This window comes from Staurois parvus, unplaced genomic scaffold, assembly GCF_062004578.1.
Source record: "Staurois parvus isolate SC_StPar_1 unplaced genomic scaffold, SC_StPar_1.0 ptg000096l, whole genome shotgun sequence".
Classification (NCBI taxonomy): domain Eukaryota; kingdom Metazoa; phylum Chordata; class Amphibia; order Anura; family Ranidae; genus Staurois; species Staurois parvus.
The window spans coordinates 3,394,165-3,420,320 of record NW_028317892.1 but is presented as its reverse complement, the minus strand read 5'-3'; the positions used below and the strand labels follow the sequence as shown (position 1 = coordinate 3,420,320).

General features: G+C 41.0%; 1 protein-coding gene across 3 annotated transcripts in view; it reads right to left on the bottom strand.

The window, feature by feature from the left end:
- Positions 1-26,156, bottom strand: part of GATAD2A (GATA zinc finger domain containing 2A) — a 112,357-nt gene that overhangs the window by 79,409 nt on the left and 6,792 nt on the right. Inside the window, exon 1 of one of the 3 annotated variants that reach the window (XM_089670834.1) lies at positions 8,358-8,428. The exons of 1 other annotated variant lie outside the window; for it this stretch is intronic. The gene's annotated coding sequence lies outside the window, so the exon portion shown is untranslated. Of the gene's footprint in view, positions 1-7,801; positions 7,940-8,357; positions 8,429-26,156 lie in introns of those variants that run through there. One more of the 3 variants, XM_089670831.1, reaches the window with a different exon arrangement.

Here is a 26,156-nt window from a genome sequence, read left to right as displayed (position 1 = left end):
ATATATATATATATATATATATATATATATATATATATATATATATATATATATATATATATATATATATTTTTTTTTTTTTTTTTTTTTTTTTTTTCTTTTAATCTAAGTGTATTTTTTTTCTAAAAAATATATTCATTTTTAAAAAACTGCGCATTTCGGTTTTCGGCCAAGTGCATTTTGAATTTTCATTATTGGTTTCGGCACCAGAATTTTTCATTTCGGTGCAGCACTACTGTCAATGCCTATTGCAGTCAGAGGGGATATTTACATTCCATGTGATTGCAATAAAAGTGATAAAAAAAAAAAAAAAAAAAGCACCCTTGCCCCCCTGCGCACGCAAGCATTAACCCCGTGACAGTATGTAAACAGCGATTGCACCATGCATGTGAGGTATCACCGTGAATGTCAGATCAAGGGCAGGAATTCTAGCACTAGACCTCCTGCGTAAATATAAATTGGTGCCCTGTAAAAGCTTTTAAAGTGCCGCCTATCAATAATAAAAAGGTATGTACTTTGTTGCCATTGCACCGGCATGCACAATTTTAAAGCATGTTATGTTTGGTATCTATTTACTCGGCGTAAATCAATGACAGGCTGAAATATTAGGTGGTTGGATGCAGTTATGAGCAATACCCACACTTAGGACTGTATGCTCTGAAAACAAGGATTCCACATGCAGGGCATTTGTTCCTGAATGCATCTGGCCCTAAAATGTGAGTACCACTCGGGACAACATCCAGCCAACACATTTTTCAGCTGGTCATTGAAATCAGCATGCTGCTGGCTGTACACTGCACATAAACAAAAAAAAAAGCCAGGCTTATACATTGCATAAGCCAAACCACCTATGTGCATGAGCCCTAAATGCATTATATATTTGGTGTGGGTCAGTGATTTAGAAATAGCTGAATTAAAGCAAAACTTTTTTTATGTTTTGAATAGTGTGGAGAGAGATTAGAACACCTGTCAGGTTTTTATTGTGGTCTGTACCCTTTTTTAGGGAGATTCACCGTATTTGTCCTGTTTACTGTTGCTACCAAAAGTGAAAGTAAAAGAAAATACCACATTTTTGGGTTGTCTCCATATTGGTAATAGAGAAGTCATCAGACTTTCTTTCAGTTTGGAGATATTTCTCTTATTTCCTGTTTTGGCTTTGAAATCTGCCTAACGGGACAAAGACAGCAGAACAAAACCCGACAGGGGTTATAACCCTCCCTTACTCTATCCAAATGGAAGAAAGAATTTGCCTTTAGTTCTACTTTAAAAACCATCAAGAAAACAAAATATGTCCAAAGATGTCAGCAATGGCAACTTACAATTTTTATTAGTACAGTTATTCTTTAACCGCTTCCCGCCCGCAATGTACTGCGGCCAGGCGGAAGCTATAGACAAAGCGACATACCCGTACATCGCTCTGGCTTTACTCACACGAGGGGGCACCGCGCAGCACTCCCCCACCGCGACGGTGTCCTGCGGACACAGCGGAACGAAGATCCCGGGGATCATGGGATTGCTATGCAATCACATGATCACAATGTAAGCAAAGTTGTTATGAATCAATCTCATTCATAACAGCTCTGCTTCTCTTCCTAGTGAGCTGTGATTGGCCCACAGCTGTCACATGATACGTGGGGCCAATCACAGCACCCTGTAACATGTAACCAGCTCCAGCCAATCACAGATCATCTTAAGCTGTCAAACTCATTTATGACAGTTCATGAATGAGTTAGATTCATGACAGCAAACTTTGCATTACAGAAGAATTTATCCTTATTTCTCCTGCAAAGCAAAGTGTAAAAATAAATAAAAAAAAACATAACAAAATACCTATAGTAACATTGTACTACTCTGATAAAAGTATTAAAAACATAAATAAATAAAAAGTTAAAATAAAAAATACCATCTTAAGACATTATAAAAAATGTAAGGGTTTTTTTTTATTTATTACAGGTACTTATATAGCTCCGACAATTTTACGCAGCACTTTACATATATATTGTACATTCACCACAGTCCCTAACCCTCAAGGGGTGTACAATCTAAGGTCCCTAATTTACATTCATACATACACATACTAGTACCAATTTAGACAGGAGCCAATTAGCCAACCAGCATGTCTTTGGAGTGTGGGAGGAAACCAGGGTACCCAGAGAAATCTCACGCAGGCACAGGGAGAACATGCAAACTCCAGGCAGGTGGTGCCGTGGGTGGGATTCGAACCAACAACATTAGTACTGCCAGGTGAAAGTGCTAACTATTTAGCCACTGTGCTGCCCACATTTTTTTTTTTTTTTTTTAACTACTTGCCAACCGCTAACCCGCAATTTTGCAGGTGGGCAGCAGCTTTTGACAAAGCATCGTAATCTTGTGTCGCTTCCTGTTTTGGGATGTGAGCACGCCTGCGCCCCCCACGGTCGGCCCAGGGAGAGAAAAAAAAAAAAAAAAAAGAACACGGCACTGAGTAAAAGCACTACATTTTACACACACACACACACACGTTACATTAGCACATTAAACCCTTTGATCGTCCCGTCACCCAGCCAATGCCAATAGTACAGTGTCAGTATATAACATTTTTCACTGATCACTGCATTCCTGCCACTAGCAACATCAGATAACGTCAGGGTCAGTAAGCACCCCTCCAAGCCAGGGTCAGCTAGTATTAGATTGCTCGTACACTATAGGTCACTGATCACTGCCATTACTAGTATAGCGTTTGTACAGATCAATATAATGATCACGAACAGAATTATACTAATGCCTTTGTATAGTGTCCCCAAAAACAGTGTTAGAAGGATCGGCCCCGTTCGCTGCCAGGACTACTGTTTAGCCCTTTTGCTGTTTTTCACGGAAGATTTATACCAAATGATTGTGGGCCAAGGCAATTTATACACACAATACATCGCCGCCCACCAAAATTCAGCTCCTGCCAGACAATTTGCATGGAAACCTATCACAGTTTCTGAATTTAAACATTTTTTGGGTCTTACATTCAACATGGGCATTACATAAAAGAATGAATTGCGGTCATATTGGTCCACAGCCCCGATTCATCATATGTCCATATTCTCTGCTGTTTCATATATGCCCAACAAGGACCAGCAATGTACTGGTACATCGCTGGATTTTGAGTGGTTATAGTGCGATGATGCCTGCAGCTACAGGAATCATCCTATCGTTTTTTTTTTTCAGTTTGCAGACAACTTTCATTCAAAAGCAATCCTAGTGGCCAATTAACTAGGACATCCCCCCCCCCCCTTCCTCCTGCTGCCTTCCACAGTTTTCTTGGGCTCTCCTGCCCTAGAGGGGAATCCAAGAATGCAGCCGGAAAATCCACTGGCTGACTATAGAGCTGATCAGAGACCAAAATGACTCCAATCATCTCTATAGAAATCAGAAGCTACAAGCAGTTCATCACTTCAGTTTCGCAGGATATAAACAGAACCATTTGTAAACTGGGAAAGCATCTGATCACACTGATCTTGGTGAGATCAGATGATGTAAGGGCAGAGGAGATATCTAAAGTCTAGTAGACCCCAGTTTTCTCCAAAAAAAAAAAAAAAAATGAATACCTGTAAATATAAATTGGTGACCTGTAAAGGCTTTTAACCACTAGCCTACAGGGCACTTATACCCCTTTCCTGCCGAGGCCAATTTCCAGCTTTCAGTGCTGTTGCACTTTGAGCGACAATTGCGCGGTCATGCAACACTGTACCCATATGAAATTTGTATCACTTTTGTGACAGAGCATATTTTGGTGGTATGTATTCACCTCTGGATTTTTTATTTTTTCTTAAACAAACCAAAAACCACTGAAAATTTTGAAAAAAAAAAAGTTTTAGTTTTTGTTAAACTTTGTAAATAAGTGATTTTTCTCCTTCACTGATGTGCGCCAATGAGGCTGCAGTGATGGACACTGATAGGTGGCCCTGATGGGCATTAACAGGCATCACTCATATGGCACTGATAGGCGGCACTGACTGGCACTGATGGGTGACACTGAAAGGCAGCTCAGATGGGCACCGATATGTTGCATTGATGTGCACTGGTAGGCACTAATGTGGCATTGATGTGGCACTCATGGGCATAGGCAGGTGGCATGGATGAGCACTGACAGCTGGCACTGATGGGGCTACACAGATCATCAGGGCACACTGATCATCAGTGCCCTGATGATCAGTGTACATGTCCCCTCTGAGGGATGCAGATTACCAGCTCTCCTCTCGAGCTGTCAGCGCAACAGCTCGTAAGGAGAGAAATGCCGATAACCCGCATTTCCCTATTTACACTAGATCAGCTGTGATTGGACACAACTGATCACATGACCGAGCCAACATCTTCGGCTCTTTCCATTGATCGGTGATCCGCTGTGTCTGAGGGACACAACGCACCACTGATCGCTGCGCATGTGCGGTTAGAATGGGGGAACGTCATATGACGTCCTCCCAGAACAAGAGAACCGCCTTGCGCCCGTCATTGTACTATATGGCGGGCGGGAGGCGGTTAAAGCATTGCCAGTCGATAATAAAAATGTATGTACTTTGTTGTCATTGCACCAGCATGCACAATTTTAAAGCATGTCATGTTTGGTATCTCCGAATGACCCCTTTTTGGAAAGTAGACACTCCAAGGTATTTGCTAAGAGGCATGGTGATTAATTTGCAGATCTCATTTATTGCCACGTTTTTGGTAAACAAAAAAAGAAAACAAAAATGTATTTTTCTTTCCTTTTTCAAAACCCTGTGACAAAAATATCTGTAAAATACTCACCACACCTCTTATCAAATTCCTTGGGCGGTCTACTTTCCAAAAAGGGGTAATTTGGGGGAGTGTTTGTACTATCCTGGCATTGTAGAGCCTCCGAAACTGTGATAGGTAGTGGGGAAAGTGATATGAGGAAATATGCCCTTTGAAAGCCTGGAGGTGGTTGTTGGATTTTGGGGGCCTGTAGGTAGCTTACCTGCCAAAAGGTCTCTCACATGTGGTATCCCCATACTCAGGAAAGGTAGTAAAAATAATTGTGGCAAAAAAAAAGTTCCATGATGGACTCAACATACCTCTCTGCAAAATCCTTGGGGTGTCTACTTTCCAAAAAGGGGTCTTTTTTTGGGGGGGGGGGGGGGCGTTGTGCTGCCCTGGCATTTTAGCACCTCAAGAAATGTGATAGGCAGTCAAAGTAAAAGCTGCGTAAATTCCAATATATATATACATATATACCATAGTTTGTAGACTAACTTTTATACAAACCAATATACATGTATTGAAATTTTTTTTTTTGCCAAAAAAATGGTAGAATGCATTTTGGTCTAAAGTTATAACTAACTTTGCATTTATTGGAAATTTTTTTTCTATAACCAAAAGTGAAAAATATTGTTTTTCTTCAAAATTTTCAGTCTTGTTTATAGCACAAAGTAAAAACCGCAGAGGTGACCAAATACCACCAAACAACAGCTCTATTTGTGTGAAAACAAAAGGACACAAATTTTATTTGGGTACAGCATTGCACGACTGCATAAATTACCAGTTGAAATAGTGCAGTGACGAACAGCAAAAAATGGCCTGGTCATGAAGGGGGGGGGGGGGGTAAATCTTCTGGAGGACAAGCGGTTAAGAAGGTCAGAATCCCTGCTCATTCTACTTACCTGAGCCCTCCTTTGATCTGGCACTGTGCAAGTCTCCAGCTCTTCTCTCCCCTCTTTTACGGGTCTCACTGGCTTTGCCATTCGCTCCTGCTGCTGTCAACCAAAGCCAGTGATGAGGGAGAGGAGCGGAGTCCCACTGTCTCAATAGACGCAGCAGCAGGGCTCGAGAGCAAGCACACACAAGTGCCCCCCTTGGAAGCAGCTTCTTATGAGGTCATTGTACAGAGGAAGAGCCAGGAGTTCCGGTAGAGGACCCGAGAATTCGGGGCTGTTCTGTGCAAATCCATTGTGCAGAGCAGGTAGGTATGAACATGTAATAAAAAAAATAAATACATAAAAACCTTCACAACCACTTTAATGCATCATGTCCATTGAAAGGGAATATGATGCAGTGCTTGGATAGCCTACACGGAAAGAATGAGTAAAAGTTTCTTAATTCAAAATTAAAATAATATTTCATGAAGTTCTTTTGTAGCAAATTGCTTATCTATGTGTTGCTGACTTCCTGTATGAGTAAACTGAAGGACACTGCAATCACCTTGTTTTGTGTCAAATGGCAAGGACCCAGCTTATGTAAATACAATGCAAAACTCACATTTGGTCGATGCATGCAAGTTTCCATAAAATGTTATTAATAGCAATTATAAAATGTCAACTGTTTTCCCTTTTTTTTTTTTAAACCATGTGGCCCTTTGGACATCAAATGTTGTTGACAGCTCCAAAACAATGTCCAAATGTGGACAGTTAAACTTCTAAAGATTTACTGCTTGAACAATATTGTTCCTGAAAAAAAAAAATTTCCTTTAAACAACTGAGCTATTACCCCACTTTTTGGAACACTGGTATATGATCAAGACAACATTTCATGACTGAAAGGGGGGGAATGCAACTTCACAATCCAATACAAAAAAAAGTGTTAAATTACTAAGAACTTATAAAACAGGAAAAATGAAAAAAAAATTCATGCTTAGGGTTTGGAAAAGTTACAGCCTAGGTAAACTATCCCAAAAGGGTACCAAAGTCTATTTAGGAAGTTATGTACAACTGGCTTTTGTTGGCTAAGGGGCATAGAAGGATAAACATTTTACACAGTAAGAATTGAGTGTGCCAACATTAATGGCGAGAGAGAAAGATAGGACTGAAGCTACCCTTGGGCCTGATGCACCTTTCACAGCAGGAAGGACAGCAAGGGAAAAAAAAAAGAAAAAGGAGGAGGAGGGACTCTTATTATGACAGTGAACCCTGTCTGAGAAGAGGGTTAACAGGCGGGGATGAGGATCTTTCAAGATACATAGATCACCCCCCTCCCCCTCATAACTCCACCTATAGCAGTAATACACCTAATATTGATCAGCACATTTTACAATGTCAGATAAAGCCATGCTCAGACCGTTTAGCAGAGATGACCACTCCTATTGCTGCCACAAATCACAGAGGGAAGAATACCGAAGGGCTGGATGTGTCCAGACCCTGAATAACCTTTCCCACCATCAGCCACCCTCTGTGACAGAAAAGGGGTCACATTAACCCTTTCATTACAGGCCGGGAAACAAAACTTCTGTACACTAGAGGAGGACCACAACGAGACGGCTGATGGAGAGGAGACGTTGTGAAGCTACAAAGTCCCTGGACGTTTCCCACCACCACCTCCCCGGAGGCATCATCATCTGCTGCCGCCGCCACCAGCGCCACCCACCACCTTTAACCCCTTCCCGGCCGAGGGCCTCGTAAAGAGTAACGTGGGGCGATTCTTTCAGCGACAGAGTTGAAGCGAGATTAAGGGTGGTGGGGGGGGGGGGGGAGACAGCTGACCTGCTCCCCACCCCCACTCCTAATAGGATAACCGGAAGAGACCCAACAATTCCAGCGACATATAATCATCACCTAATCGGCGATCAACTTCCAAGATTGTTCCTACAAATGATGTAGTAGGGCACCCGCATTCCTTCCCCCCAACCCCGAGTGAAATGGTGGGGGAAAGAGGGGGCTAATTACTAAGTGGCAGCTAATGAATTCTCGGCGCCCCTCCCCCACCTACGAGGAGGAGAATCTGTGACTCATTAAATAAAATAATACTACAACTTTTTCCATAGGATTTCACAACAGCCAGCCGGAGGACAAACTTCCCGCTCCCCTCCCCGTACACCCCAACTTACAGTGTAGCCGGCGGGGCGGGATGAGCCAGGCCGGGAGGAGGCCTCTTACGCCGGGTCCTGCACACACGGATCCCCGGTAGTCCTGGCCTCTGCTCACGTTGCCAAATAATGCGCCTCTTACACATGGAGGCTCCAGCCGCCTCCTGTCCGCGCATGCGCAGCCGGCTCTTTAATCCTCTATACCCCAAACAGGGTGAGGGGAGCGGGCTCTTAAAGGAAACACCAAGAGTCTGTACAATCCGTGTGTGTGTATGGAAGTTCAGGCCAACTGTGCCCGGGAAAACAGCATGGGGGCAGAGCACAGACTGCAGGTCCTCCTCCTCCCACTCACCGGAACAAGCCCATACAGGAACACTGGACAGGGCAATGGGAGCACGCGTACATTCCTGCCAGGCGCCCCTGTCATTGGAGCCACACACACACACTGCATTTATTTCTATATTCTACAAGATTCGGTATGTTCACTGCAGCGATCTGACAACTTACAACTACATCCTAAAGTCACATGGAAGCACGACACGTGTCATCAAACCAACAAGAAGGAGAAAATCCCTACCCCGATGACCTTTCACCATCAGCCCATCACTATGCTCTTTACACTTGCTGCCATTAATGGCTTCCCTAGCACGTGACCTGGACGACACTCGGCACCTCTATGGTTAATGATCCAACAAGGCGTTTCCACAAGGAAGTGACATCTGCTGTAATTTATAAGACTGGCCTGGCCTGTTCCACATAATCTGGACCCAAGTTGTCTGTGTGAGAACATGGCTGGCAAATCGTCGCTCCCCCTCCTGTGTCATTACAGAGAAGGAATAACACACATGTACATCAGGTGCTAATGCAACACAGTAGAAGATAAAGAAATACCCACATACTAATCACTGGAGTCCAAGCACACAATCATCACCTTTCAAAACAACTAGGACGTCACCATATCAACTATCTGGGGAAAACCTCATCTACACAAACTAACTTTTGTTGGAAAGATATTGGACAGAGTCTAGGAGTTCATGCCCCTAAAAAAGTTACAGCTACTAGTCATCTTTAAGCCTTCCTTATACCAGGTACATACACTGAGAAAATCACACAAAAAAAAGTGTTCAATAATCTAATCGTCAGTACACAGCTTTCAATCATGACAGTTCATGCAAAATTATCCAAAGGGACAAGTGTGAAAAAATTCTCACAAGAGAACAGAACAAGCAATGTTTATTCAGTATAGTATTTGTCCATATAGAAGAAAAAAAAAAAAAAACACAAGTGACAGACTGCAAACATGAAAACAACCCTGAAGGAAAAAGGGCAACGAAAACAATCTTCCTATACAATGAAAATGCTCCTACATATGAAAAAAAACATGGTTTTTAGGACCTGGAGAGAAGAAATCTATTTGCAGAGACCAATGAACAAACATGCCACAACACTCCAAATGGGTATAGCCAAAGGCATGGCAAAACAGAGGGATCATACGTCCATGACATCACTTCTGATTACACACTGGTACATTGCTATGCTGCCAGCTGCTATGCCGATTGGAGCAGAGCAAATGGATGACAGATCCCTGTCCACTTCTGCAGTGGACACAGACATAGCCTATGGGCGGCTGGGAGTAAACAGACTCCACTGTTCATTTACACCTGCCTCCAATCTGGTCCACCCAAATGGAAGAGAATGCGGTCCATTTTTTTTTTTTTTTTTTGGGGGGGGGGGGGGGGATCTGATGGGACCCGTAGGTAGGCAGCTGTCCAGTCACACCCACTGATCCATAGGGGTGAATGGACCATCCCATTAAGTCCTCCTGAAATCAAGTGACAGGCACTTATTGTCAATGGCAGCTATCGGGTCCATAGCCTTGCCTTTGAATTTTATAACTGATCAACCTGTTTGAGAAGATACCTAATGCTAGGCCACACACCTACTGATGCTTCGACACTTTTTATCAACAAGATTTTTAAGAATTTACAAATCCTCTAAAAGGTGGTTTTAATAAACCATTTAAAGCGAATCTACTCCTAAATTAATAAAAAAAAATAATGTTCTTTAGCAAGGAACATACATTACAAACTAATAAATATCCTACCAAAATCAATGTGTGCTGTAAAAATTGCTTCCAACATTGCTCCTGTTTCTTCTTACTGGAGGCTGCCATTGTTTGATCTGTAACTGCTAAGGTGCTGCACTTGTGATTAGTTATAACACCAGCCATTTGATGGTTTGACAGTTTGGTTGAGAACAGAAGCAAATGTGACAGTTCGCATTCCTGGCATGTGCTGGTAATGTAACTGCTTTTTGAAATTTAAAATGAATAGGTTTAGTTCCTCTTTAATCTTTAGGCTGTCAGCACATTGGCCTCTACAAATTCAGCACAGAGCCTAAAAATGGAGAGCAACGGAGCATGTGCAGAGCAGGGTGAGAGAGTGTTTTACTGGTTTTAAACAGTAGAGGCACTTATTTTTCATGGTTTACATTAGCTATACCTGCAAAACGGACTAGCCTGAAGTGATCTAGCAAGACCGAATTTTCTGACTAAAGTTCCACTTTAATGACTTCCTCTCATTCAATAATCACCACCTTCCCCCTACACCACCTTTCACAAAATAAAGGCAAAAAACAATTAGATCAGTTTCTCAACCTTTTAAAAACCCTTAACAACTTTTCAGTCTCAGGGAAGACCTGCTAATACATCTACAGCTCACAGAACATTATTCTGATGGCCAGTGGGAAGAATGCTTCTTATATTTTTGGTCATTGTAAAGAATCACGCCCTTACAGATAGCTAAAAATTCATTGTCATCTAATAAACTGCCTGTTTTAAATGTCCCTCTGCCACCCATGCGAATGAGGCCTTAAAGCCACAAATACCTCCTCACCAACAATTTGATGTCTGTGGGCATCTTCTCCCTGACTTTTTCTTGGTGCTGGGTCTTTGGCTGTTTTCAATGGCTGGTGCAGGATGCCATAACTCCTGCAAATGTGCAGGAGTTCATGTATCCATGTACACAGGTACTGTGCATGCACAGCTTATAATTTATTTTTTATCTCAGAAAAGACATTGCATGGCTGGGCAACCCAATTCACCACAATCCTCAAATTATTCACATCTGTATGCTGTGCTGCATTACAGCTCAGGTGCATTTTCACTTACTGGATTTGTGTGTGGGGTGCCAAATCAAAACGAAAAGCAGTGCACATATGCATTTCAGTTATTAACTTTTCATCACACATTACTGAAACATGTATATTCTCAGTGTAAAGAAAACCTTTACTCCCATAAAAAAAAAAACAAAAAAAAAAAAAACTTTTGCTGAAAGAAGCCTAGGGACTACCATGAGTAACTTGTCTTGTGAAAATGCTAGTTGCCCGACCGTCACGTTGATCTGATATCTTGGTATTTCTGTGCCACTGACCCAAAACAAGCATGCAGGTTAGGAGTTCTGACATCACACCACTTCATTTGCTGCATGACTATTCCAGGTTAGTATATATTGAATTCAGAGGATCAGGGTAATAATCAGGCAACTAGTATTTAAGGAAGCAGGTTACCAATGGTAGCCTTCAGATTACCTTCACGCAAGTAACAAAGTGCAATAGTGGCTAAGTGGTTAGCACTTCTATCTGGCAGCAATAGGGTTGTCAGTTCAAATCCTAACCACTAAACTACCTGCCTGGAGTTTGCATGTTCTCCATGTACCTTGGTGGGTTTCCTTCGGCTACTCTGGTTTCCTCCCACACTCCTAAGACATATATGCTGGTGGGTTAATTGACCCTAGTATGCATGCGAGATAGGGACCTTAAACTGTAAGCTCCTTGACGACAGGGACTGATGTGAATTTTCAAAATATATATGTAAAGCGCTGCATAAATGGCCAGTGCTATACAAGTACCTGTAATGATAAAATAAAGCCCAGTGCAGCATCCAAGTATTTTAACCACATCCCGACTGCCCTATAGCAGATATACTGCTACAGGGCGGCAGGGGTGCAAAAAAATCACGTATATAAACACGTGATTTTGTATTTCTGGGTAGGGGGCACGCATGCCCTACCCGCGCCGCCATTCGCGGCCGCAAATCACCAGGTCCCGGCCGATGATCACCGAGCATCTCCAACAAGGAGGAGGACTGCTTTGTTTACTAACAGTTCTCCTCCCTGTCGGCTCGGGCAAACTGCTCTGGATGGCTGTGCACAGCACAGCCATCCAGAGTAGTGTGCTTACAGTGAAGCACCAACACCACTCCCCAAGTAAAACACTTCCAGCACAAAGTTAACCCTTTGATCGCCCTTCATGTTAAATGCCTTCCTGCCCAGTGCCATTAGTACAGTGTCCGTGCTTTTTTTTTTTAGCACTGATCACTGTATTGGTGTCACTGACATCCCCAGTGACACAGTCAGTTCCCACCAGTGTCAGAATGCCCGCCGCAGTCCTGCTATAAGTTGCTGATCACCGCCATTACTAGTGAAAAAATAAATTGCAGTAATCTATACCGCCATTTGAAAATGCTATAACTTTCATGTAAACCAATTAATTTACACGTATTGGGATTTTTTTTTTTGCGCAGACATGTAGCAAAAAACATTTTGGTGTAAATTTATGACGAAATTTGATTTTTTTTTTAAAAATTTTACTGGACATAGCAAAAAGCCAAAAATATAGTTTCTCAAAATTGTCAGTTTTTTTTTTTTTTAATATCACAAAAAAAAAAAAAAAAAACGCACAGGTCAAATTCACCGAAAGAAAGCCCAGTTTGTGGGAAAAAAGGACGTAAATTTCATTTGGGTGCAGCGTTGCATGACCGCGCAATTGTCAGTTAAAGTAAAGCAGCGCCGTAACGCAAAAAATGGCCTGGTCAGGAAGGGGGGTAAATCTTCAAGAGGGAAAGTGGTTAAAGAAAATTTTTTTTTTCCTGGATGAGCGAAAGACCGTTAGCAGTAATTTGAGACTGAATATTCTATTAAATAAAACGGTGTAGGCTTATATGGGAACAATTTATATTTGCTCCTTTATTTAGTTTTATGTACTTTGTCCCCTGTCTCTCAAACTGAAGAATCTGACTCAAAGGCAACCTAATGTCAAAGGCTAGGATCACACCTATGCAGTTTGCATTTGATTTTTTTCTGCATTGCGTTGTGTTGTGTTTTTGCACATGCGCTGTATTTGTTTTTTTCCTTGTAGCTAGGCAGATTTAAAACACAAAATGCAAAACGTGGCAAAAATGCACTACATAATTTTCTGCAGTGTTTTCATTGAAGTCTATAGAACCAAAAACACAACTTTTTGCAATTAAAGTCCTGACCCTTTCCAAAAAACGCACCAGGTGAAAATATAGGAAATCATGTTAAATGGACTAAAGTGCATTTCTGCAAAATGCTGCAGAAAATGCTTAGGTGTGAACCTAGGGTAAGGGCCAATTCACATCAGTGCATTTTAGTGCAGCTGTAAATGCAGATCAGCAGAAGGACATCTGAAAAACAATTTCCAATGTGTCCTATTCACACCATAACGTCACTTTGTGTTGTGCCAAAATGCAAAAATGTATGTCAACAGACGTTATTGTGTGTTAAAACGTGACTAACCCCTGGTTCACATATCCACGTTCCTGCGGGCCGCGTTTTGCGTGGACACGAGAGCCCATTCATTTGAATGGACTCCCTTGCCCCGGAACATGCAAGTCCCTGCACTTCTTCTGAAAATGCAGCCCACACGGAAACCTCGGTTCCCAGTGCGATTGTGATTTCCAGTGCGGGTGGCGTGCCATTAGAATTAATAGCACCCGCCCATGGGTCCGCATTCTGCTGTGTGGGTGGTGCGGCTGCACAGATTTTTGTGTGGATCCGCAGCGGCACCACCCGCGCATATTTGAACGTAGCCTAAAATGGACGGAAATGTACATGCATTTTAGCACAAGTCAGTGTGAATTGGCCCTGAAAGTTGCTGTCCTGTCAATTACCTGACCTGCAACTAAAGGCAATATCAGACAGGTGAGTTCTGTTGCTGGCAATAGACTTTACCATTTTCTATGGACCTGTAAAATGTAATTCTCTTCACTATAGAGCAATATTGTATAGCATTCTGTGCCATCAAGGGATCGACTACTCTAGGGTCCATTCAGAACTGTGCACTCTTTTTTTATTTTGCATGGACACTTTATTCACCTCTGTGCAAACAACTTATTGAAACATTTGTATGTATTGTACTGCATTTTTACACACTGCACATGTGTAGTGTGAACAAGGCATATAGTTAACAATTGTTTATTGGTGTAAACCAGCGCTAAAAGTCTTATTCACCCAAGCTTTGCTAATTTGTATAAGCAAAATGTTTTTGCCTTTGCAGCAAGCATTTGTAAGGCATTTAAGCAAGCTTCAGGCAGTTTTGTAGAGGCCTTTGGAAAAAAAAAAAAACCACACCTTTACAAATTCCAGTTAAGGGCAAATTTCACTTTAAACAAGCTGCTGCCTTGCCACCTCGATACAGTAAACTATGCCACCCCCTTCTTCAGTTCTTTACCTCCTGTGATGGATGCAGCCTGTCATGCGGTTTACAGCCCAACCAGTAAAAATGTACCCTGGACTGCCTGTGCTTGCTCATCAACAGACCAAAGATTTGATTGAGATGTACCTGTACCGCTTCAACAATGTCCCATTTAAAGTGGTTGTAAAGGCCCAAGTTTTTTACCGTCATGCATTCTATGCATGACGGTAGAAAACCTTCACTGTGCAGCAGACCCTCCCAATACTCATGTAAGCCCCCTCTTGATCCAGTGATGTGAACTAGAGTCTCAGCTGTCCCGGGACTCCCTCTCCTCATTAGTTCCCGCTGTTTTCAATCACAGCCAGTGAGCCAAAAGAGAAGAGAGGGAATGGGGCCGAGTTGCAGCTCCTTGTGTGAATGGACACACGGCGCAGCGGCTGGGGAGTGTGCATGCTCGGGTGCCACCATAGCAAGTTGCTTGCTGTGGGGGCACCCGACAGGAGGGAGAGCCAGCAGCAGGGGACCTGAGAAGAGGAGGATCTAGGCAGCTCTGTGCAAAACCACTGCACACAGCAGGTAAGTATAGACATGTTTGTTATTTTAACCCCTTCACACCTAAGGGTAAAACAAATCTTAAAGCCTAAGCATAATTTTGCAACTTTGAGATGTGTTAGCAAAATTAATACATATCATCCCAACTACTTTGTGCATGCAGGTGGATTATACCTTGTATTTTTTTTGTTAGGACAAACTGGGCTTTTATTTGGTGGTAAATGGTAATGGACATCTCCAGATTTTTTTCATCATCATCAAAAGGAAAAACTACCATAACCAACCACCAGAGAGCAACCCAAAATAATTTCTCCTGCTCCTGACGATCGCAGCAATACCACGTGTGTGTATGTTAGTTGTTGTTTGTACCCGTAGTACAGCCTAGAATCAATAGTGCACATTTTGCGCTTTTTTTTTTTTAAATCCTGCCACTGACACTGATAAAATTTAAACATTAAAAAAAAAATTTAAAATACTGACCATGACCTTTGACACCAACCTTGACCCAAACACTAACCCTGGCACTGACCTAGATCAAACCTTGATCTAGGGATTTATTTATATATTTTTAACACACTTTTTGTTCTCTCAGAAAGAACAGGACTCGAGGCTTTCACCGACACCCCGGTCATTTGGGTGCAGCGTTGCAGAATCGCGCAATTGTGAGTTAAAGTAACAGCGCCGTATCGCAAAAAATGGCCTGGTCAGGAAAGGGGTAAATCCTCTGGAGGGCAAGTGGTTAAGGGAGCTCAAGAGGAGGATATTTATATATTCCTGAGCTCGTTTTTTTATGGTATAACTTAACAGGCAAAACTTTTTTTTTTTTTTTTTGGATAGAGTGGGGATGGATTGGAACAGCTGTCCTGTTTTTATTGCTGTCTGTACTCCCATTAGGGAGATTTCCCCTCCTTATTTGTCCCGTTTACCATCATTGAAAGTTAAAGAAAATCCCAAAATTTGGCTTGACCCCAGAAAAGTAATGGAGAGGAAATCTTCCTTCAGGGACACTATTTTTAGTGATCTGGGGTCCCCAAGGAATTCCCCTAATTTGTAGGGATTTCCTCTCACTTCCTGTTTGACTATGGGACAGGAAGTGAAGGGAAATCTCCCATATAGGATACAGATGGCAAAAACTGGGAGGAGTTATAACCCTCCCTTACTCTATCCAAAAATGATAAAAAAAAGTTTTGCTTATTCTACTTCAAGCACACAGGGTACCTAGCACTTGTGATTTTTTTTCAGCTATTATATAAAAGCAGCACTTTGGTAAATAGGAGTTTTCTGACTTTAGAACTGTATTCTGTTTCCTATTCACAGCCTGGCCAAAGAGGAGTTTTCCCAGTGTGCATTACCCAACTGAAGAAACCCTCCTGCCATACATACATGTACAGATTTTGTACTTTGCCATGTTATCCCTACTTGCTTTTTTCATAAAAGAATGTATCAAAAAAAGTTACATATTCAATATGTTGGAAAAAAAAAAAACTATACTGCCCTCCTGAAACTTATTCACACCTTTAATGTACTTGGGGGGGGGGGGGGGGGGGGGGGAGAGAACAATTAACAATTGTGCATTACCACAGTGCATGTCCCTATTTGCATGGAGGCCATAAATATCAAGTTCTGGATTCATTCTATTATCTTTTTAGTAAAGTAAAACTATAGGCAGAACTTTTTTTTACCACTGTGCTGCTTTTATATAATAGCTGGGGGAAAAAGAAATGTTTGCCTTTAATTACACTTTAAGTGAAGTCTCCAAAATGGGACACAGTGTTCTAAATGAGGTCTAACTAAAGATCTGTATAGGGGGATTAGATCCTGCTTCCTTTTGCTAATGATCCATCTAGTGATGCACTCCAGAATTCTATTTGCTTTTCCCACTGCTTGGCCACACTGCTCATTTTGCAATCATCTAAATGAGTACTCTCAAAACAGTTCTCTTCTGTAGCCATCGACCACACTGTACCCCCAATACTGTACTCGAGGATTCTTTTTGCCCCCAAGTGCTTATTTTGCATGTGGAAACATTAAGCTGTAGTTTTCAGTGCTTTGACCAATCCTTCAGCAATGCTAAATGTTTCATATTACAAACATCTCAATGAATAATAACTATATTACACACCTTTGTGTCATCAGAATAAGGCATACCTTACCTACATGTAATATCCAAAAATAGCTGCCCCATAGATAAAGTATAAAAAAAAACCACCAATGCATAAATCTATATCTACATATATATGTATTAAACTGTTACAAAACCCCTACAAACACTATACAGTCTCTTTAAGCTCAACTGTTTATTGAACAAAAGCCAAGGTCATTTGGATAGGTACTGCAGTTGCACAACTCTATGGATTCTTGTATTAAAAGCAACCTTGTTATTAAATTTAAATCTTTCACTAACAATTACACTGTAAAGAAGAATGTAAATACTCATCTTTCCTGCTGCTCACACCACTGAGCACCACTTGGTTCAGTAGAAATCTCCCTTTAAATTCCTCAAAAGGAATAATAATAATAAAAAAAAAAAAAAAATAACGACTTCTGGGAGTGTCGATGACCTTCATCGCCCACAGCTATCAATGGTTGCACCTGCTGACCTTAACATCACTACTATAGCCTGTAATGATGTGAAGGTCAGCAAGAGAAACTGGGGAAGCTGCAAAAGAAGCAGGAGATTGACACTCCCAAAAGTTTTGTTTTTCCAGTGAACCTCAGGGGAAGACATCTACTGAAAAGAGCAGTGTGTAGTGTTGACTTACGGTCTTCTACAGGGTATATGTAAGGGAATTAACTTGTGATATGTTAGTGGGAATTAACCAGTGATTCCCATACCGAGGATTTTGGGTTTCCCCAAGAGGACTAAAACAGTGGACTGTCTGCATTTGAACTAAAGGTACTATTTGTCTCCATTATTAGTAACTTACAGAGACAAAAATATAGAAGCTAGCTTAAGCAATTTATTTATAAAACTAATAGCTTCAGGGCTGCGCTGATCCTAGTTTCATTAGTTGGTGAATTATTGTAAGGGCCCCTTGCACAAGGGGCATGTAGCCACTGCATGTGAAATCCCAGCATACACCAATGAAGCACAGGTGTAGCATCTAGTCCTGATACCTTCGCCTGTCTAAAGCCAGCCATACATGGGTCAAATTCTGATAGAAAAGAATTTTTAAATAAAATTCTAAGAATTTTCGTTTGAATTTCGCATCATTAGTGGGTCACAGAAATGGACGATTTTTGTGTGACCATCGAATGGGCAAGTTGAAATTTTATTTTAAAACAAACTTCGAATTAATGATGGGAGAATAGTGCGAGAAATATAAATCTGTGACCTGGAAAGAAAAGAAAATTCTTGGTCATGAAAATTCTTTTCTGTAGTAACATGAGAAGGCTTGTTTGGTTGAATTTCGAAATCAATGGTGGCACCATCGGATTACAAAACACACAAAATTTATGATTATCTAAAGAAAATTTGTTTGGCATTCGATCCATGTATGGCCTGCAAAAGTCTACAGCAGGCAGACATGCTAGAAGAGACTGAACGCTGTACTAAATGGTATTCACATTTAGAGCACTATGGGGTCAATTCACTAAAAAGATAAATAACACACATTTTTTTAGTTAAAATAACCAATGCAGTATTTATCTCAAAAGTAGCCAATTCACAAGAAACAGCATGTTTTATTAATGAAATGTGTTAAAGATCTATGCTTTGCAATATTTAGCATTATTTTTGGCATTGGTTTTTCGCAGTTTTTTTTTTTTATATGCCAACACTGCACCAGAGGAAGATAGTTCTTTCAATAAATGCACAGAAATATCCTGAAACTGAAAACATTCTAGCATGCTTTCATTCACAGAATGATCTCCCTCTGGTGAAATGTTACAATTTATTTTCATTCCTGAGCTCAGGGCAGAACATTTCCACATGGATACTTTGTATACATTTTAACTTACTGGTCAGTGCAGAGTTCCCCTCATTGTTATTTTGTTCATTGCTACAATACAGACAGCCAGCTGGCAGGTGATAAATAAGGAATGTGTGTGTTCTTTAGTGAACTGACTTTAATGGATTTATCTCCTTTTTTATACGGTATTTACCTCATATATGGTTGAACTAACCAGCAGTTATAGTTGTGGCCATGCTACAGAAAATTCCAGCAAACAACCCACTTGGTTAACCTCCCTAGCGGTCTGAATATGTCCATATTTCTGTGCTCAAAGCGGTACTTTTTTGGATGAAATATGTATTTTTTTTATTGTAATTTTTAGGAATAACTCACTGAAATCTGTCCGAACAAGAGTCTAGTAAACATCGCGGGTATGTTACAATTTGAAACATGAAATCATAAATTATAATTTAATAATCATAAAAAATTATAATAAATTTAATTCAATAATATAATCAAACCAAAATACTGAAATTTGAAATATAGCGCCAAGTTCGCACATCACTGTCGCAAAATCGTTTTTAGTGTCTGATGACGAACTTCCCCGCGAATCATCACTCAATTCTGCAAGTGGTTCTAATTTACTATCGCTGTTCTCTAGCTGGTCTAAAACCGCTTTTGACCAAAAGGGACGCTTTTTGGACGCCATGGACATTTCTCAGTTTCCAGGAAGAAAGAACAGTAAAAATGCAGGCAGGGCACAGGACAAAGCACTCGGGACAAAATGTATGTGAAATGCTTTGATACAGTAATGTTTTACTATGTGATTTTAGTGAATGTCACTTTTTGTCATTTTCAAATTTCCCACCGTTCTGTCCCCATACGTCCCGACGTCGCAGGGGACGGAACCCAGATGACAGATGCCGGCATCTGCCGGAGGACATTGCCGGGGACACTGCAGAAGGGACATCGCGGGAGTGCAGGACAAGGTAAGTGAAGAACAGATCCCGGAGCAGCGCCACATGGTAAGACTGAGTGTAGCTCAGGGTTACCACTTTTGGTACTGAAACTTAACCCCGAGCTACACTCAGGAATACCGCCAGGGAGGCTACAGTGATACTAAAGGCTTAAATTAAAAAAAACAAAAAAAATGTTATACTTACCTGCTCTGTGCAGTGGTTTTGCACAGAGCAGCCCCGATCCTTCTCCTCTTGGGTCCCCCGTCGCTGCTCCTGGCTTCTCCCTCCTATTGGGTGCTCCCATAGCAAGCAACTTGCTATGGGGGCACCTGAGCAGGCACGTTCCCAAGCCGCTGCTCCGTGTGCGCATTCACACAGAGCCATAGCTAGGCCCCGCCCCTTCTCATTGGCTCACTGGCTGTGAATGACAGCAGCGGGAGCCAATGGCTTCCGCTGCTGTCCCAGCCAATGAGGAGAGGGAGTCCTGCGATAGCTGCTGGATTGAGAGGGGACTTAGGTGAGTATTGGGGGGGGGGGGCTAAGGGAGATGCTGCCCAGAAAAGGTTTTTTCACCTTCATGCATAGAATGCACAAAGGTAAAAAACCTTGAGCCTTTACAACCACTTGAACCACCTGAATGTGTAATGTTCCATTTGTTTGTACTGAAGTCTTGCTCTCATTAGTTGGCAGGCTGGTGAGCTACAAGCTGAAGGCTTACCAAAGCATTCAGAGTACCTAGTTTTAATGGCAAATGAGGAAATGCTTGAGAACCCTGAACTAGGGACAAGTGGAAAAGCAATCCTGTAATTAACACTGGTATCATTAAATGTCCCCATCCTCTGATCTGTCATATTTAGAAAAAAGGAGTCAGTTGGTACAAAGTTACCAAACAAATAAGTGCACAGCCCTGCAACCATCATAGCTGGTGTTCCTCTCCTCACAACCTAAAACTTTAGTTGTTCTGTTACAGCATGTGAATCTCCTTAATTATTAAAACAATATAAGAGGGGCTACATCAACAATGTAGTCAATTTGTGACCAATTAAGACAGGTCATGCTATACCACGCTTCGGCCACACACTGCTGAAAGTCAGCCATTGTCTCATGTTCCATGGGACAATGATTGACTTTCAACAGTGTGTGGTCCAGGCAAGGTATAGTATTGTATGCATGGACTAGAACGTTTTCCTTTGGGGGATCGGCACCTGTTGCAGAGACTAAATCTGAGGGGACTATGCACAGGAGGCTTAGGTAATGCTGTCAGAATTATATGACCGTTAGAACAGGAAGTGTGTTCATGGCAGGATAATCAGCTATCACATCTAAGTAAAGGTAAGCTGCAATACATTTAAATTATGTTCTGCAGTTTAAATAAACTTAAAGTGCTATGGCATAATTTCTGGGAAGTTATTCTACTTTAAACATACCACAATGCACAGGACCTGACTAGGGTGAATGGGCCTGAACAGTCAAAGAAACTGGGATTGACTGTTTTATGACAACTGTATATACCGAAGCCTCACTTCAACAAACACAGATGTCATAATGATTAATTTTCAAGGAGGGCTCAAAACAATAGTCACTTGGATGAAAATACCAATTTTTATGGCAAATAACCAAGTTGTTCTAGTTTGGTGAATTGGCATCAACATCTGAAAATCTTCTAAATAAAATATACAGATACTATAAGCTACTATATTTAAAACAAAAACATACTGAATTACTATGTTTGGTAAAAGAAAAAAATTCTGATGACCACTAAAAACACCCCAAACTCTAATCTATGAAATCAATAAAGATACAAAAAAATAGTATAATATATAGACACACACACTGTATATATTTTTTAAATCGCTTTGAAAAGTAGACACAAATAGTATACCAATACAAAATGGTATGCCTCATTTATAAAAGGAACTCAATTTTGTTTTGTTATTTTATAAAAGAGGCTGAAGGGTATTTAAAGAATATTCAACATTTTACAAATCCTGGGTCTCCAAGATTTAAAAGTAGGAGCTTCCCATTCTTTGTATGAAACAAGAGGCCATGCTGAGCTAGATTTTACAGGAAGCACTGTTTTCTTTCCCAGTCTGCCTCTCAGCTGCCAGGGAACATCCTCTGTGACTATTTGTGCAGAAGCCACCTAGCTGTACAGTAAGCACATTAACCCTTCTGACAGACGTCACAGACTGCAGCCATTTTGAGAGTATCCGGCAGTGACAAACACCATTTAACATCTTCAATGCCAGTTAAAGAGGAACTATACATAACTCAAACTTAAATGAGAAACCATGAATGAAACTTCATTGGTTGAATCAAGCTGAATGCAAATAAAACAGAAACTGTTGTTTAAGGTTGTACATGCTTGCTTTTTAGGCAACAATACCTTAGAAGTTTAAGGCACCTTCTTAAAGGAAAACTAAAGGCAAAAACTTTTTTTTTAGATTTGGATAAAGAGATGAGCAGTTAGAACCATTGTCTTGTTTTTATTGCCGTCTGTGTCCCTGTTAGGGAGATTCACTCTCTCCAACTGTGCTGATCACGATTGTCACAGGAAATGAAAGTAAGGGTAAATCCAAAATTTAAAAACTGCCACCATAGCAGGAATAGAAGGGAAATAATGTATATATGATACAGAGCAAAGAGATGGACAGCACCCACAGTAATAAGCAATCAACTTTACACCAAATACTATATTCTACCAAACGTTCACATGTAGATGATGCAATTTAGTAGATTTTCTCAGGTCTTGTTCACACTTTTGGTCTGGGGGTGGAAAAAACACGCAGTTCAGCTGCATTTTTAACCACCCCCACCTGCTCCCCTTAACATACAAAGGTGGTGGGGGAGATGTACATATGCTGAAGTCACAAGAATTGCACTGATGCAAAAATTATTCCCGCAGCCATGTTCAGCAGGCAGTACCACCCGCTAAACACAACCCATTCAAAACAAAAAAGAAAAGAAAAAAAAAAAAAAAAAAAGGGGGGGGGGGGGGGGCTCCTCACTACCACATGCAATGCACCCAGTGGTGGCACGCTGGTGCAGGGTTTAAGGGGTTAAAACAATCTCCTTACTGCCTGTGAAAAGCCTTCTGAAAAGGGCAACACAAGTGTAATAAAAACTTAAATGCGTTACTTTGCAGTAATTCTACTTAGATAAAATTAAGCTGCTAGCACCTCAATTATATAAATAATCAGAATGTATATGTGCAAAATAACATACCATGCTGAATCAAATGAAAAATTGAGACTCCCTTAGTTCATAGTGAATATTTACCAAACATAACTCAAATCGAACAAAATATGCTTCTAAATAAACATGAAAATATAAATTAAAATAACTACATTAAATTAATAGTGCATGGTGAATATGCATCCAAAACTGATAAATTCATGTCGTAATGCAAAAGTGTATAATACACGGCTCATGAAACCAAACCTGTGGTAAACTAAGCCTCAGTTCACTGTACACTGCATGTGAAATTGCACAGGAACTGCACCACATTTCTATGCAATTTATATAGAATTAAGTACGGTGCGATTTGAGCCCATGCATTTTGAATGGGCTCAAATCACAACGTATGCATTGTGCCAAAGACGTGCATGCACGTTTTTTGGAGCCATACCGCACTTGTATTGCATGGTCTTTTTCTACCATGCGATCTGCTGCAGGCAAACGCATTGCGTTTATGACTTGCATTTGGGGTGTTTAACTTTGTACTGACACTCGCTGCAGATCACAAGGGCAGTGCGGGAAACGCACAAGGATTACGGCATTAGTATGAACCTAGGCTTAAAGTAGAACTGAAGCAAACCATTTTGTATAGAGGGTTATAACCTGTCAGTTTTTGGCCCATTTGGGAGATTTCCCTTCATGTCCTGTCCAATAACCAAAACAGAAAGTGAGGAATTCTAGAGTATATCACCATTGGAAGATTTCCCCTCTATTATTTTTCTTCTGTCAACCCAAAATTTGGGATTTCCGTTTACTTTTGATAACAGTAAACAGGACAATCTACTTGGGTTCTAAGCTCTCTCCACAAAAAGTTGTCTCTAGTTATAAACATTTAAATAAAAAAAAAAAAAACAACAAAGTACATACGTACAAGTCCCCAGTTTGTGTTGAAATAACATTATCTGATCCCTTTGGTTACTTTGTAGCTTATACATACAATAATTATTTCAGTGTAGCTGTCACCATTCCCCAGTGGAAACACTCACCTTGAAGGATGGACCTTGATACTACAAAATGTTTAATCACAGCCTCTTCCTTTAAAGCATGTTTTTTTTTTTTTATTATTGCACTCGACTTGCTTGGTACATCTTTACTCTCAAGTAAGGGAGTTTCATTTTTTTGACTTACTTTAGCATGACATTATTTTACACATACATTTTGATACATTAATAAACAACTGAAATTTTCGTTATAAGGGCTATACTGTAAGGGAAATTTCTTGATTGATCACTATAATTACAAAACTTTACCACTGCTAAGGAACAATTGTGGTCTCTGTAATGGATGGCAGTTATTGTTAACTTGTCCCCTGCTAGCGCTCTTGGCTCCTCTTCTGTGTGTGCCCCCATAGCAAGCAACACAATCCCGAGCCAGGCTGTGTGCATCTACTGACGCACACAGCACAACTCAGAACAGCCCCACTCCATCCATTCTCTGCCTTCATGAGCAAAGAGAGGAGAGAGCTGCTGCAGACGGGCACAGTGCTGGATTTAGATAGGACTCAACGAAGTATGAGGGAGCAATACAAACACTGACATTTTTTACCATAAAACCTGGTTCACACTGATGCGGTGCAAGAAACACTATAAATCCTGTGAGTTTCTGGCACCTCATTGCAATCACATGGCGTTCATGCAATCTGGTGCAGGTGTCAATGTTAAATTAATGACACCCTGAAACATATTGCAAAACAGTGTGATTACCAGAAATCGTACCGCATGGGTGAAACCACAAAAGCATTGTGATTCCGGTGCAGGAAGAAAATAAAAAAATAAAAAAAGTGAGGGAACTGCACCTTTTTGGTGTGAATGTGATGCAATTTGAGCCATACAAAAAGTATGGCTCAAATTGCACCACACAGACATCGTATGTAATTGAACCTGGTCTAGAGGGTTGTTTATGGATAAAAACAAACTGTGCAGCTCTGACTAAACTTAAACAATGCCCTTGCTATAGGTGTAGGCCATTTCTGTACCTCATGAAGCCTGATTGAAAACTCCCAGGATGTTAAGTAAAGCCCAGTGTTACTGTTCACCTTCACGGGTGTGCGCTTTTCTCTGATTCAAACCCCTTCACATGCGCTCTCTCCCCTGATGAAACAGCTCTGCGTACAGCGTTTGAAGACTCACTCCTGTGATGGTAGTTTTTTTAGTAAAGGTGAACTAACCCTTTAATGCGCAGGGAAGTAAAAAATGTCCAGACTTTAGAACCACTCCTTGGACATTGTTATAATGAAGCAGGTACGTCCACTTGAGGATTTTCCCTCACCTCTTAGATTGGTGACAATTCAAAATTTTTGGATTCTCCCCCAATTTGACAAGGATGGTGAATTTCCACAGCAGAAAAACACAGCAATAAAAACCATGACAATGGGTTTAACTCTTATGTACACTATCCAAGAAAAGTAATTGCACGATAATATGCAACTATTTAGGGTACCTGCAACCCGAATAACACATTTTGTTAAATTAGATAATCTAAAAAGATTACGATCATACATAGAGAACCAGTGTCAGTTCTAAGGCACTCCAGAGCTCTTAGAGAAAACAAGAGAAAAAAAGTCTGAGGGTACCTCTCAACTAGTAACAAACAGGTCAAGTTACACATTATTCATAGGACCTCGTTCTGAAGATCAGAGCCTGCAACAAAGGGTGTGACTCCAGGCCCTTGAATTACAACAAATAACACACCCAGGATAGTCTGCTATAAAAATAATTACAGAACAGCATAATCAGAAAAAAAAAAAAAAACACATTACTTTATGAAAGGTGAATTTCTGTTTGCGGTGGGGAGGGGGAGGGCGGCGGGACAACAAAAAACTATCCAGCCATGCAACTACTAGGAAATTACACCAGGGTGTTTATATCTGTTCCCTGGGATACTTGCCTTCTGTACAGAGTTCTAATCTAAACATGGATTGAAATTCAGATGGTTCAGCAGGAACTGGCCAAGATTTGATTCATCTATAGTCAGGCTGATTGTACCCAAGTTGTTCCATCGGTCGACTTGGGCACAACCAGCGTGATGGATTTTGTTTTACATGCAATTACTGGCTATATCCGCTAGCAGTAATCGTATTCTGCAGGCTGAAAAGGCTCCTAACCAGCAGAACAAAATAGTGCTGCGGGCAGCATTCCATCAACTCTGACTGTGGTGATTAGGGGGGGGGGGGGGGGAACTCGAGCGATTTTCTTTTCTTCCACCCATCAAAGTATAACTAAAAGGCAAAACATTTTTTTT